At 36.4% G+C, this 14634-nt stretch overlaps 2 protein-coding genes across 10 annotated transcripts in view; one reads left to right on the top strand and one right to left on the bottom strand.

Annotated features, from left to right (window-relative positions):
• The window catches only part of LOC128686043 (uncharacterized), an 84536-nt gene extending 71868 nt beyond the window's left edge, over positions 1 to 12668 (bottom strand). For all 4 annotated transcript variants that reach the window (XM_070084501.1, XM_070084502.1, XM_070084487.1 and 1 more), the window contains exon 1: positions 12514 to 12668. The gene's annotated coding sequence lies outside the window, so the exon portion shown is untranslated. The remainder of the gene's footprint in view (positions 1 to 12513) is intronic.
• The window catches only part of LOC128689855 (uncharacterized), a 483205-nt gene that overhangs the window by 268264 nt on the left and 200307 nt on the right, over positions 1 to 14634 (top strand). The gene's annotated exons all lie outside the window — the stretch shown is intronic.

Below are 14634 nucleotides of genomic sequence, written 5' to 3'. Positions count from 1 at the left end.
ATTATTACCCTTAATAATTAAAACATCTAGAAAAGGCAATGAGTTATTTTCTTCAAACTCAACAGTAAAGTTTATAGAATGGACTAAGCTATTTAATTTTCCAAGGAAATGGTGTATATCTACATTTTTGGGCATAAGACACAAAATATCATCAACATATCTGAACCATTTAGCTCTATTAGGGAGGATTGTGTTAAGCAACCTTGTTTCAAAAAATTCCATGTATAGGTTACTAAGAACAGGTGAAAGAGAATTTCCCATTGTCATACCAAATTTCTGAGTGTAAAACTTATCATTAAATACAAATTTTGCATCAACAATGCAAAGTTTAATAAGTTTAATGATAGTAGGAACTGGCAATGGTAAATCATAGTTAACGAGTTCTTCAGATAAGAAACTTAATAAATCATCAACAGGAACTTTCGTAAACAAGGAAGTAACATCAAAACTAACCATGTTAAAATCATTTAAGTCAGTCAAGGAGCTTAATTTATCAACCAAGTCTGTGTTGTTTTTAACATTAAAGTTAGAAATTTTGCCAACAATAGGGCTCAAAATATCAACAAGCCATTTGGATAATTTATATGAAACTGACCCTATGGAGCTAATAATTGGTCTGACTGGATTCCCTGGTTTGTGTGTTTTTATTAGTCCATACATGTAAGGTAAAGATGGATTAGTGGAAGTAAATTGTTTGACTAATTCATCTTTGCCTTTCAGTAGAAGTTTTATTGTTTTATTGAAATTGCTGTTAACGGTTTCTAGGGGATTTTTCCTAAGTTTAGAATAGGTTTCAGTATCATCTAAGAGATTATTCATTTTTTCTTGGTAATCATTTTCTTTCATAATTACTATTGCATTTATTTTGTCTGCTTTAGTAAGGCGCAAATTTTTATTGTTTAAATGACAAGTTCTGCCCAAGTCTCTTTTACCCAGTAGACTCCTTGACATGAGAGATCGTCCTTTTGATGATTTTATGAGAATTATTCTTCAGAAACATATTGAAATAACTAAAATACAGGAGAAGGAAGCATTCAAAATATTGAGAAACAAAAAATACTCTTTTAATCAGGCCATTCCATCAGAATGGAAACACAGTATGTTGGATCATTGCTATAATAAACTCAGAAGAATTTGTAATGAACTCAAGAGCAAACTACAAAGAAAATTAGACATTTTAATTGAAAATAGTGATTGGACAAAGCATGCTAATAACAATTTTGTAATTAACTTATCAGATGAAATTTTAGACAAACATACAACTGCTTCTCTAGGTTTTGGCCTAAGTTTTGCAACTTCAAAAAAACTTAATAATGTTGAAATTGCAAAAGCCTTTTGTAACTTTGAAAAATTTTCTGATTTATCCTCTGATGAAATTAATATTAGTAAAGGAATGGTATATAGCTCTATGTTAAAACCAAACATTCCCAATTGCCCTCAAAGATTCTTTAAGTCTTATGATACACTTAATAACAATAAAAATTTGCGCCTTACTAAAGCAGACAAAATAAATGCAATAGTAATTATGAAAGAAAATGATTACCAAGAAAAAATTAATAATCTCTTAGATGATACTGAAACCTATTCTAAACTTAGGAAAAATCCCCTAGAAACCGTTAACAGCAATTTCAATAAAACAATAAAACTTCTACTGAAAGGCAAAGATGAATTAGTCAAACAATTTACTTCCACTAATCCATCTTTACCTTACATGTATGGACTAATAAAAACACACAAACCAGGGAATCCAGTCAGACCAATTATTAGCTCCATAGGGTCAGTTTCATATAAATTATCCAAATGGCTTGTTGATATTTTGAGCCCTATTGTTGGCAAAATTTCTAACTTTAATGTTAAAAACAACATAGACTTGGTTGATAAATTAAGCTCCTTGACTGACTTAAATGATTTTAACATGGTTAGTTTTGATGTTACTTCCTTGTTTACGAAAGTTCCTGTTGATGATTTATTAAGTTTCTTATCTGAAGAACTCGTTAACTATGATTTACCATTGCCAGTTCCTACTATCATTAAACTTATTAAACTTTGCATTGTTGATGCAAAATTTGTATTTAATGATAAGTTTTACACTCAGAAGTTTGGTATGGCAATGGGAAATACTCTTTCACCTGTTCTTAGTAACCTATACATGGAATTTTTTGAAACAAGGTTGCTTAACACAATCCTCCCTAATAGAGCTAAATGGTTCAGATATGTTGATGATATTTTGTGTCTTATGCCCAAAAATGTAGATATACACCATTTCCTTGGAAAATTAAATAGCTTAGTCCATTCTATAAACTTTACTGTTGAGTTTGAAGAAAATAACTCATTGCCTTTTCTAGATGTTTTAATTATTAAGGGTAATGAATTCAAATTTAAAATTTACAGAAAACCTACAAATAACTGTTCCTATGTCCACTATTATTCCTCGCATCAAGATAGAGTCAAACTGTCTGTTTTCTCATCAGTGTTTTTGAGAGCTTTACGAATTTGTAGTCCTGAGTTCATAGATGAGGAAATATCCAAAATTTATGAAATAGGTAATGATTTAAAATACCCAAGAAATGTAATTGATAAATCTTTTAAAGTTGCTAGAAATATTTTTTACAATCCAAAAAGGGACAACCAGCCTTATTCAACTAAAAATATGTTGGTTCTCCCTTACCATGAAAACTTGGTTGATATGCCTTCTCTTCTTAAGACTTTTAATATTAAAGTTGTATTCAAAAATTTTGATACAGTAAAAAAACTTTTGATAAAGAATTCCCCCCAAAATGCTGATGGATGTGTCTATAAGATTCCTTGTAAAATTTGCGATAAAGTTTATTACGGTCAAACTGGTAAAAATCTCGAACTAAGATTAAAACAACATAAATATAGCATTAGAACTGGACAAGATTCCAGTGCTCTATTTATTCATGTAAGAGATTTTAACCATCCAATTGATTTTCAAAAAGTTGAGAAAGTAGTATCAAGCAAGTCCATGGTCGACAGGAATATAATTGAATCTTGTTTCATAAAAAGCAGTTTTGACAATAATATGAATATTTCCTTTGGTTTATATAAATTAGATCCATTTATAATTAATAGAATTTGGGAAGAATTTAATAATACACTGGACAAATAATAATTTTTAAATTTTCTTGGGTAGAATAGTTCGTGGGTGAGTTGTGCAAAGGACCTATCCAGTTGGGTCGGCGCGCGTCAGGTGTTTAACCGTTGTGGGATCTGATAGTGAGGTGTTGGCCAGACCCCTTATATAGCTTCCTTGGATGCTTTATTTTCATAGTTCCTTGATAATGTGAGTAGTCACGAAAGCGCTTGGAATTTCTCTATTCTTTCAGAGTGGTTGTTTTGCATATATATATATATATATATATATATATATATATATATATATATATATATATATATATATATATATATATATATATATATATATATATATATATGCAAGACAAGCCACGGGAGGTGGAAATCTTTAGCTCATTTACTTTCACACTTCTCAGTGCATTATCAGGAGCTGTGCAATGTTGCAAAGACAGCAACAGAAGGAGTAGGGTAAGTTTTCAGAGAGTGGTAATGTAGAGGCACCGGCCAGTCTCAAACTGTCTGGGAAAGGCAAGCGGGATGCCAACCCACACACTGGTCCCCGACCCCCTGAGTTGGCATCCCGCTTGCTTTTTCCCAGACAGTTTGAGTCTGGCCGGTGTCTCCACATTACCACTTTCTGAAAACTTACCCTGCTCCTCCTGTTGCTGTCTTTGCAACATTGCACAGCTCCTGATGACGCACTGAGAAGTGTGAAAGTACTTGAGCTAAAGATTTCCACCCTCCTCCGAGGCTTGTCTTGCATTATTCAGATCGCCTGTCTGTGATTGTTTTGTATATATATATATGTCGTGCCGAATAGGCAGAACTTGCGATCTTGGCTTAAGTAGCAACGCTCATCTTGCCATATAGGACAAGTGAAAATTTGTGTATGCAATAATTTCTCCAAAATCATTCTGAACCTAACGAAAAAAATATATTTCACTGTGTTTGTTTAGTATTAAATTATTGTAAACAAATCTAAAATATATTTAGTTGGGTTAGGCTAAAATAAATTGCGCTTGTTATAATAAGGTTAGGTAAGTTTTCTAAGTTCCTTTTGGTGCAAAATTATAAATTTTTACATCAACATTAATGAAAAAAATATATCTTTAAACGTATAAGAGTATATTTTAGAAAGGACTTAATTTTAAATGAGTTCTTGCTATTTGACCAGTTTTACATATTTGGCACGACACACACACACACACACACACACACACACACATACACACACACACACTTACACACACACACACACACACACACACACACACACACACACACACACACACACACACACACACACACACACACACACACACACACACACATACACACATTTTTTTTTTTTTTTTTCAACAAGTTGGTCGTCTCCCACCGAGGCAGGGTGACCCAAAAAAGAAAGAAAATCCCCAAAAAGAAAATACTTTCATCATCATTCAACACTTTCACCACACTCACACATTATCACTGCTTTTGCAGAGGTGCTCAGAATACAACAGTTTAGAAGCATATACGTATAAAGATACACAACATATCCCTCCAAACTGCCAATATCCCAAACCCCTCCTTTAAAGTGCAGGCATTGTACTTCCCATTTCCAGGACTCAAGTCCGACTATAAGAAAATAACCGGTTTCCCTGAATTCCTTCACTAAATATTACCCTGCTCACACTCCAACAGATCGTCAGGTCCCAAGTATCATTCGTCTCCATTCACTCCTATCTAAAACGCTCATGCACGCTTGCTGGAAGTCCAAGCCCCTCACCCACAAAACCTCCTTTACCCCCTCTTTCCAACCCTTTCGAAGACGACCCCTACCCCTCTTTCCTTCCCCTTTAGATTTATATGCTTTCCATGTCATTCTACTTTGATCCATTCTCTCTAAATGACCAAACCACCTCAACAACCCCTCTTCTGCCCTCTGACTAATGCTTTTATTAACTCCACACCTTCTCCTAATTTCCACACTCCGAATTTTCTGCATAATATTTACACCACACATTGCCCTTAGACAGGACATCTCCACTGCCTCCAACCGTCTCCTCGCTGTTGCATTTACCACCCAAGCTTCACATCCATATAAGAGTGTTGGTACTACTATACTTTCATACATTCCCTTCTTTGCCTCCATAGATAACGTTTTTTGACTCCACATATACCTCAACGCACCACTCACCTTTTTTCCCTCATCAATTCTATGATTAACCTCATCCTTCATAAATCCATCCGCCGACACGTCAACTCCTAAGTATCTGAAAACATTCACTTCTTCCATACTCCTCCTCCCTAATTTGATATCCAATTTTTCTTTATCTAAATCATTTGATACCCTCATCACCTTACTCTTTTCTATGTTCACTTTCAACTTTCTACCTTTACACACACACACACACACACACACACACACACACACACACACACACACACACACACACACACACACACACACACACACAAATATATATATATATATATATATATATATATCGTGCCCAATAAGTAAAAATTGGTCATTTAGCAAGAACTCATTTAAAATTAAGTTCTTTCTAGAATTTTCTCTTACATGTTAAAGATATGTATTTTTTTATTTATATTAATGTAAAAATTAATAATTTTGTACCAAAAGAACGTTAGGAAAATTACCTAACCTTCTTATAACAAGCGCAATTTAATTTAGCCTAATCCAACCAAATATATTTTAGGAAAGTTTACAATAATTTAATAATAAACAAACACAATGAAATATATATTTTTTAGTTTGGTTCAGACAAATTTTTGAGAAATTATTGCATACAGAAATTTTCGCTTGCCTTATTCGGCTAAAAGAGCGTTGCTATTTAAGCCAAAATAGCAAGTTTTACCTATTCGGCACGACATATGTATGTATGCAATTATATATATATATATATATATATATATATATATATATATATATATATATATATATTAATTTTTTTATTAACACACTGGCCGATTCCCATCAAGGCAGGGTGGCCCAAAAAAAGAAAAACTTTCACCATCATTCACTCCATCACTGTCTTGCCAGAAGGGTGCTTTACACTACAGTTTTTAAACTGCAACATTAACACCCCTCCTTCAGAGTGCAGACTCTGTACTTCCCATCTCCAGGACTCAAGTCTGGCCTGCCGGTTTCCCTGAATCCCTTCATAAATGTTACTTTGCTCACACTCCAACAGCACGTCAAGTATTAAAAACCATTTGTCTCCATTCACTCCTATCAAACACGCTCATGCATGCCCGCTGGAAGTCCAAGCCCCTCGCACACAAACCTCCTTTACCCCCTCCCTCCAACCTTTCCTAGGCCGACCCCTACCCCGCCTTCCTTCCACTACAGACTGATACACTCTTGAAGTCATTCTGTTTCGCTCCATTCTCTCTACATGTCCGAACCACCTCAACAACCCTTCCTCAGCCCTCTGGACAACAGTTTTGGTAATCCCGCACCTCCTCCTAACTTCCAAACTACGAATTCTCTGCATTATATTCACACCACACATTGCCCTCAGACATGACATCTCCACTGCCTCTAGCCTTCTCCTCGCTGCAACATTCATCACCCACGCTTCACACCCATATAAGAGCGTTGGTAAAACTATACTCTCATACATTCCCCTCTTTGCCTCCAAAGACAAAGTTCTTTGTCTCCACAGACTCCTAAGTGCACCGCTCACCCTTTTCCCCTCATCAATTCTATGATTCTCCTCATCTTTCATAGACCCATCCGCTGACACGTCCACTACCAAATATCTGAATACATTCACCTCCTCCATACTCTCTCCCTCCAATCTGATATCCAATCTTTCATCACCTAATCTTTTTGTTATCCTCATAACCTTACTCTTTCCTGTATTCACTTTTAATTTTCTTCTTTTGCATACCCTACCAAATTCATCCACTAACCTCTGCAACTTCTCTTCAGAATCTCCCAAGAGCACAGTGTCATTAGCAAAGAGCAACTGTGACAACTCCCACTTTATGTGTGATTCTTTATCTTTTAACTCCACGCCTCTTGCCAAGACCCTCGCATTTACTTCTCTTACAACCCCATCTATAAATATATCAAACAACCACGGTGACATCACACATCCTTGTCTTAGGCCTACTTTTACTGGGAAATAATCTCCCTCTTTCCTACATACTCTAACTTGAGCCTCACTATCCTCGTAAAAACTCTTCACTGCTTTCAGTAACCTACCTCCTACACCATACACCTGCAACATCTGCCACATTGCCTCCCTATCCACCCTGTCATACGCATTTTCCAAATCCATAAATGCCACAAAAACCTCTTTAGCCTTATCTAAATACTGTTCACTTACATGTTTCACTGTAAACACCTGGCCCACACACCCCCTACCTTTCCTAAAGCCTCCTTGTTCATCTGCTATCCTATTCTCCGTCTTACTCTTAATTCTTTCAATAATAACTCTACCATACACTTTTCCAGGTATACTCAACAGACTTATCCCCCTATAATTTTTGCACTCTCTTTTGTCCCCTTTGCCTTTATACAAAGGAACTATGCATGCTCTCTGCCAATCCCTAGGTACCTTACCCTCTTCCATACATTTATTAAATAATAGCTCCAACCACTCCAAAACTATATCCCCACCTGCTTTTAACATTTCTTTCTTTATCCCATCAATCCCAGCTGCCTTACCCCCTTTCATTTTACTTACTGCCTCACGAACTTCCTCCAAACTCACAACTGGCTCTTCCTCACTTCTACAAGATGTTATTCCTTCTTGCCCTATACACGAAATCACAGCTTCCCTATCTTCATCAACATTTAACAATTCCTCAAAATATTCCCTCCATCTTCCCAATACCTCTAACTCTCCATTTAATAACTCTCCTCTCCTATTTTTAACTGACAAATCCATTTGTTGTCTAGGCTTCCTTAACTTTTAATCTCACTCCAAACTTTTTCTTATTTTCAACAAAATTTGTTGATAACATTCACCCACTCTCTCATTTGCTCTCTTTTTACATTGCTTCACCACTCTCTTTTTCTCCGTATACTCTTCCCTCCTTGCATCACTTCTACTTTGTAAAAACTTCTTATATGCTAACTTTTTCTCCCTTACTACTCTCTTTACATCATTCCACCAATCGCTCCTCTTCCCTCCCGCACCCACTTTCTTGTAACCACAAACTTCTGCTGAACACTCTAACACTACATTTTTAAACCTACCCCATACCTCTTTGACCCCATTGCCTATGCTCTCATTAGCCCATCTATCCTCCAATAGCTGTTTATGTCTTACCCTAACTGCCTCCTCTTTTAGTTTATAAACCTTCACCTCTCTCTTCCCTGATGCTTCTATTCTCCTTGTATCCCATCTACCTTTTACTCTCAGTGTAGCTACAACTAAAAAGTGATCTGATATATCTGTGGCCCCTCTATAAACATGTACATCCTGAAGTCTACTCAACAGTCTTTTATCTACCAATACATAATCAAACAAACTACTGTCATTTCGCCCTACATCATATCTTGTATACTTATTTATCCTCTTTTTCTTAAAATATGTATTGCCTATAACTAAACACCTTTCTATACAAAGTTCAATCAGAGGGCTCCCATTATCATTTACACCTGACACCCCAAACTTACCTACCACACCCTCTCTAAAAGTTTCTCCTACTTTAGCATTCAGATCCCCTACCACAATTACTCTCTCACTTGGTTCAAAGGTTCCTATACATTCACTTATCTCCCAAAATCTCTCTCCTCTACATTCCTCTCTTCTCCAGGTGCATACACACTTATTATGACCAACTTTTCGCATCCAACCTTTACTTTAATCCACATAATCCTTGAATTTACACATTCATATTCTCTTTTCTCCTTCCATAACTGATCATTCAACATTACTGCTACCCCTTCCTTAGCTCTAACTCTCTCAGATACTCCAGATTTAACCCCATTTATTTCCCCCCACTGAAACTCCCCTACCCCCTTCAGCTTTGTTTCGCTTAGGGCCAGGACATCCAACTTCTCATTCATAACATCAGCAATCATCTGTTTCTTGTCATCCGCACTACATCCACGCACATTCAAGCATCCCAGTTTTATGAAGTTTTTCTTTTTCTTTTTTTTTTAGTAAATGTCTACAGGAGAAGGGGTTACTAGCCCATCGCTTCCGGCATTTCAGTCGCCTCATACGAAACGCATGGCTTACGGAGGAAAGATTCTTTTCCACTTCCCCATGGACAATAGAAAAAATAAAGAAGAACAAGAGCTATTTAGAAAAATGAGAAAAACCTAGATGTATGTATATATATATATGCATGTGCGTGTCTGTGAAGTGTGACGAAAGTGTAAGTAGGAGTAGCAAGATATCCCTGTTATCTAGCGTGTTTATGAGACAGAAAAAGACACCAGCAATCCTACCATCATGCAAAACAGTTACAGGTTTCTGTTTCACAGTCATCTGGCAGGACGGTAGTACTTCCCTGGGTGGCTGCTGTCTACCAACCTAATATATATATATATATATATATATATATATATATATATATATATATATATATATATATATATATATATATATATATATATATATATATATATGTCGTGCCGAATAGGCAGAACTTGCGAACTTGGCTTAAATAGCAACGTTCATCTTGCCATATAGGACAAGTGAAAATTTGTGTATGCAATAATTTCGCCAAAATCATTCTGAACCTAACAAAAAAAATGTATTTCACTCTGTTTGTTTAGTATTAAATTTCTGTAAACAAATCTAAAATATATTTAGTTGGGTTAGGCTAAAATAAATTGTTCTTGTTATAATAAGGTTAGGTAAGTTTTCTAAGTTCCTTTTGGAGGAAAATTATAAATTTTTACATCAGCATTAATGAAAAAAATATATCTTTAAACGTATAAGAGAAAATTTTAGAAAGGACTTAATTTTAAATGAGTTCTTGCTAATTGACCAGTTTTACATATTCGGCACGACATATATATATATTTATATTTATATTTATATATATATATATCTATATATATATATATATATATATATATATATATATATATATATATATGTATGTGTATATACATATATGTATATATATATATATATATATTATATATATATATATATATGTATGTGTATATACATATATGTATATATATATATATATATATATATATATATGTATATGTGTATATACATATATGTATATATATATATATATATATATGTATATATATAGCATTTTTCATTATTTCAATTCGGTAAGAGTCATGTTCGATTGTGTTAAATTTATATAATTATAGTTTTACTTAAGTTTTATTTAAATTATTATTTTTGTCAGTTATTATTGATATTTTTGTGTGGGCAGCCCCAGCAACATGGCAGATATTCTCTACCATTATATTATGATCATATAGAATAAGGCAGCAGCACACTGGTGATGTATCCAGTTTCGCTCAGTTAATAAAATTTTTGAGTGATAAGATAAGATTTCGTTCGGATTTTTAACCCCGGAGGGTTAGCCACCCAGGATAACCCAAGAAAGTCAGTTCGTCATCGAGGACTGTCTAACTTATTCCATTGGGGTCCTTAATCTTGTCCCCCAGGATGCGACCCACACAAGTCGACTAACACCCAACTACCTATTTGCTGCTAGGTGAACAGGACAACATGTGTAAGGAAACGTGTCGAAATGTTTCCACCCGCCGGGAATCGAATCCGGGTCCCCGTGTGTGAAGCGGGAGCTTTAGGGGGCAGTAGGGCAAAATCTGTAACTCTGTTGTTTACTGTCCGATTTTCTCCAGTTTTGGTACACAAGACAAAGTCGTTTCACTCTTTCTTGAAAATATTTATCAAAAATATACCTCAAACAACAACTGAGAAATGACTGATTTACTGAAAATGCCCTTGTGGCCAAACTTTCTCTTATATGGGACTACGCAAGGTTGTTTGGACACTCGGTGCCGAGAGAACAATGCTTATACTAATATTCGTTGAGCCCTTTTCTCTAAATAAACTTATCTTTATTTCACAAAAAAATAAAGTTTGTTAGTTCCTGGAATATTGCAAAAAAATCTGCCCTTTACTCCCACATAACTCCCAAAGTATTTGGAATATTTCCAAAATTTGCTCAACGAAAAATGGAGAAATCATTATTCTACAACTTTTGTGAGTATTATATTCCATTTAATTCAGTAATAAAGCGAGAAGCTTGGCCATTAGGTGAATAAGTTACTTCCGAGATATCGGCCGAGAGCGCCGGCCGGCCCCCGTCTCAAAAAAAAAAAATAAATTTCGCGAAAATCGCGTTTGTTTGGGTGCATTTCTTAGTAAACTGATGTTCTAATGCAGTTATCCTCTTCAAAACACCGTTTTCTCTTACTCCCGATAATCTCTGGGCCATATTATGGCCTATTTTATTCAGTCTAGAGTATATAACATGTTTGTATGTTATTTAGAGTGTTTATTATATCATATTAGATAAATTCTGATAGACAAATAAGCCGTAGAGTTGATATATAAGCTGATATAAGCGTAATAATGGGCGATTCCTGGCTGGCACCTCAGGCGCGGGAACACTGCCGACCGTTCCCATCTGGTTCCCAGCTGTCGCTCAGTCTACGGATAAGTCCCGCCTACTGTTTTATGATGCCAAATAGTCGGTTATTATATTAGAAAGAATAATGCAAGAAAAGGCGATAAAAAACAAGGAAACAACTCCAAAATATATATAGGCCGTGAGCAGACTCGGTACCAACATCACCGTCACCATACCTGATATAAATGACTATAATTTCTTGTAGAAACGTCGTAGAACATTCATTCTGGTACCATTGTGTTGCCAAAGAGTTGAGCTATTTTTCAGTATATATAACTCAATTTCCATATTTTTTCGATTTTTCGGTGAGCGCGCGCGGAAATTTGCCCTAATAAGAAATAAGATTTCGTTCGGATTTTTAACCCCGGAGGGTTAGCCACCCAGGATAACCCAAGAAAGTCAGTGCGTCATCGAGGACTGTCTAACTTATTTCCATTGGGGTCCTTAATCTTGTCCCCCAGGATGCGACCCACACCAGTCGACTAACACCCAGGTACCTATTTGCTGCTAGGTGAACAGGACAACACGTGTAAGGAAACGTGTCGAAATGTTTCCACCCGCCGGGAATCGAACCCTGGCCCTCCGTGTGTGAAGCGGGAGCTTTAGCCACCAGGCCACCGGGCCACCCTACTGACCCCTTTAGCCACCAGGCCACCGGGCCTACTATTCTTCTGTTCTTAAAATTACAGTAAATATTATTTACAATGACAAAAAAATATTTTATACTTATGGATATATTTACATGAATAAATGTAACTCGGGCACTCGTTATTCAGTTGACTTGAACGTAAATAATAATTACATACGAACCCAGCTGCTAGGAGGTTAGCTGACCCTAGGCAGGATACATATAGTATCCCTACCGAATCTGATTTGTTCATACTTCATGTGTACTTGTCCAAATCCATATTGCTATCGGAAATAAATTCTCCATGCTAATTTGAATCGATGGCGACTCCATAAGTGGTAATCCCATCACTTCAGCTGAGAGAAAGCTTGACACTAAGGTTGGGGTAGCCAGCCACGACGAGCACCAGAAATATAGAGATAAAAGCGATACTACGTCACATCTCGAAGCTGAGTGGCTGGCTGACAGGATAAATCAACAGCACTGATAACACCACTTCCCTCTAACACCTCCATGTACTCCATGGTGTTACAGTCTTACGATCCAACCTAACACGAATTTTCATCTAATGTAAAGTTATTTAACACCCGTCCTATCACAGTCTCCTTGTGAGTAATGCTTCTCTAGTGGCCCGAGGCACATCATTATCAGATTATAACATAAGAAACCTGCTTAAAAAATTACACATACACACATTATATATATATATATATATATATATATATATATATATATATATATATATATATATATATATATATATATATATATATATATATATATATATGAGCTGTGTGTGCGTGTGTGTGTGTGTCAGCGTGCCTCGTTGTGCTCCGGGTTTTCTCGTGTTTTCACGGTGAATTTGTAAATGAAGTGATAAGCCTATAGAGGCAGGTGCCAGAAGTCGCCAGAAACTTACCACAGGTCAGCTGTTTTTAATAATCTTCCTGGCCTGCTAGTGTACTCGCATATAATCTAGTGATACCAGTGAATAGCAGAATACAGTGTTGTAGTAGCAACTAACCAGTATTATAATGGTACTTAGTGGAGTGGAGTGACTTTCATTAGTTTATTTTTCTTGAAATACCAGACGTTACTGTGAATTTCATATAACCTGTAGTTACCAGCGGTCGCAATATACACAACGAGAAGCAATTATTACTACAGAAAAAGCGTCCCTCCTCCAAAATTTCCACCAGTCAACTATAGTGATAATATAGCATTTATTGTGGTGGAGGCCACAAAGAAAAACTAGAAAAGCTAGATACAGCGATTGATAAACAAGGGTTGAGGCTCGACCGTTCGTCACTGTAGGAGTTGCCAGCAGTCACCGGTTTCTTCAACACGCAAGTTATACTTTTGTATCAATCAAATAACATATTACTCGGGTAGAATTTTCCAGTAGATCCTTCATGTGTTAGCCCAAATCACCGACCAGTATGTTTTAAATAAGTGACCCACTGATCAGATCAGACTGGCTCCGAACCCTCGACTGGACCGAACCCTCGACTGGTCGAACCCTTGGCCGGTTTCAAACGGATTCGTTGGCCATACCCCCGGCCGGGATTGAACCCGCGGTCATAGAGTCTCAAAACTCCAGCCCGTCGTTGGACAATAAAGAAGACTGTAAACGGATGGGGTTGTAGGCGCCCTTATAAACACAAACAATAAATATAAAACAAACTCCAGGAGCGTACTCCGGTAAGCTGTCCTGCTATAAAAGTACAGTTAGAAATAGAAATACAGATAGCTAGAGCTTTACTTAAAGAGGTTATTAATAGAGTATTCAAGAGGTTGCTAGTAGAATTACAGTAAATCAACCATTCAAATCATTATGAAGCTGTGTGTAGTCTGCAATAAATCAAACAAACGGGCTTCCACATGGATAAATTGTCATTTTTGTGGAAATTGGTGTCACGCCCCTTGTGCAGATATCCAAGAACTAGCTACAAGCAGTATTAAAACAGGGAAGTGTTTTTGGGTATGCCCAAATGAGATAAATCTGTGGACTAAAATCACAAGGGTATTAAAAGAGGATAACATCAAAGCTGCTTTCATAGACAACCTGGAAGCTTTCTACAACAGATGGGAACATAAAAAGTCTGGGCTGAATGGTACTGCCCTTGATACTGGCCATGTAGTCAGAAACTGTAAGGGTGGAGGTGATGTCCTGGTAGTCAGTAAATGTGGGGCTGATAGTGCTGTCCTGGGAGACAGTAATGGTGAAGCTGGAGGTGCTGCCCTGGGAGACAGTAATGGTGAAGCTGGAGGTGCTGTCCTGGGAGACAGTAATGGTGAAGCTG

The sequence above is a fragment of the Cherax quadricarinatus genome, chromosome 1 (genome assembly GCF_038502225.1).
Source record: "Cherax quadricarinatus isolate ZL_2023a chromosome 1, ASM3850222v1, whole genome shotgun sequence".
Classification (NCBI taxonomy): domain Eukaryota; kingdom Metazoa; phylum Arthropoda; class Malacostraca; order Decapoda; family Parastacidae; genus Cherax; species Cherax quadricarinatus.
Note: the sequence above shows the minus strand (reverse complement) of the source record. Positions and strands in the feature narration are given on the sequence as shown.